Source organism: Stegostoma tigrinum, chromosome 15, assembly GCF_030684315.1.
Source record: "Stegostoma tigrinum isolate sSteTig4 chromosome 15, sSteTig4.hap1, whole genome shotgun sequence".
Classification (NCBI taxonomy): domain Eukaryota; kingdom Metazoa; phylum Chordata; class Chondrichthyes; order Orectolobiformes; family Stegostomatidae; genus Stegostoma; species Stegostoma tigrinum.
The window spans coordinates 49,331,546-49,333,511 of NC_081368.1; positions in this window are offsets into that span (position 1 = coordinate 49,331,546).

Sequence of the window (1,966 nt, forward strand, 5' to 3'; positions counted from 1 at the left end):
CGGCTGCTGAACCCGATTCAAAGTCGCGCGCCTTTCCCTCTGCTTGCCATTACGTCATACGTAAGGTCTCCGAGATGGTGTGCATGAGACAATTCATGCCGAATAAACACGCATGCGTAGTGGCCCACTGTTTTCAGTGAGCAGTCTGGCAGTTTTTGAAAGGCTAGACAGGAATAGATCCTTCATTATTTGTGCATTTCGATTCAGATTTGTTGAGTCTTTCCCTACAAATGGCTGCAATCCCTCGTCTGCCAAATCTGTAAACACCTCCAGCCCCGATACCTCTGTTTTTATCTCCTATTCTTGACTGCAACGGCTATCCCTCACAGCGCTAAACTCCAGATATTTGTAAACCATATTGAATGTTACATCATTTCTCCGTTTCAAAGTGTCCTTAAAACCTTTGCATAGGTCTTTGATCATGTTTCCCCAGTCTGCTCCCATATATATGAGGGCGAAGCTTTACTACCTTTAACATTCATTTTATGGAAGCAGGCCATTGGGCCCAGCGAGTACACACCGACCTTTTGAAGAGCATCCATCCAGACCCAGCTGTACCTTGTCCCTGTATTTCCCACCCTAGACATTGTGGGCAATTTTACATAGCTAATCCACCTAACCTGCACATCTTTGAGCTGTGGGAGTAAACACACGCAGACACGGAGGGAATATGCAAATTTCATACAGACATTCGTGTGAGGCTGGAATCGAACCCGGGAGGCTGGCACTGTGAAGCAGCAGTGCCAGCCACCTTGCCACCTAATGAACATAGGAACTAGGAGCAGGAGTAGGCCGTTCGGCCCTTCAAGCCTACTCCACCATTCAATAAGATCATGGCTGATCTTTACGTGGGCTCAGATCCACTTACTCGCATTCTCATCGTATCCCTTAATTCCTTTATTGTTAAAAATAATCTACCTTAGCTTTAAAACGTTTACTGAAGTAGCGTCGACTACTTCACTGGGCAAAAGATTCCATAGATTAACAACCCTCTGAGTGAAGAAGTTTCTTCTCAATTCTGTCCTAAATCTGCTCTCTCTAATCTTGAGGCTATGCCCTCTTGTCCTAGCTTCACCTGCCAGTGGGAACATCCTCTCTACTTCTATCCTACCTATTCCCTTCATAATTTTATATGTTTCTACAAGATCCCCTCTCAATTTTCTGCTTCCCAATGAATATAATCCCAATTTACTCAGTCTTTCTTCATAAGCCAACCCCCTCAACTCCGGATGTCAGTACATCCTTCCTCAAGTAAGGAGACCAAAACTGCACACTATTGCAGGTGTGGCCTCACCAGCTCCTTGTACAGCTACAACATAACCTCTCTGCTTTTAAACTCAATCCCTGTCGCAATGAAGGACAATATTCCATTTGCCTTCTCAATTACCTGTTATACCTGCTAACCAACCTTCTGTGATTCATGGAAAAGGACACCCAGGTCCCTCTGCACAGCAGCATGCTGCAACTTTTTACATTCAAGTAATAATCCCTTTTACTATTACTCCTACCAAAATGTATGACTTCACATTTATTTACTTTGTATTCCATCTGCCAGACCTTTGCCCACTCACTCAATGTATCTATGTTCCTCTGCAAAGTTTCACAGTCCTCTGCACACTTTATTTTGCCACTCATCTTTGTGTCGTCTGCAAACTTTGACACCCTACACGTGGTCCCCAACTCCATATCATCTATATAAATTGTAAATAATTGCGGTCCCAACACCGATCCCTGAGGCATACCACTAGTCACTAATTGCCAGCCAGAATAGAACTCATTTATCCCCACTCTTTGGAAGGTTAATACACAACACAGCTACTTATGGGGAACACAGATTTGAAATAAAGCAATGTGACGATATGAAAGATGATGCTGCCACATTGACAGGTCTTTTACTTCTACTGTTGATTGACAGCTGCGTAGAAGAGGGGTTGTGCCAGGGTGGGACCGGACGTGGGCAGCTCGC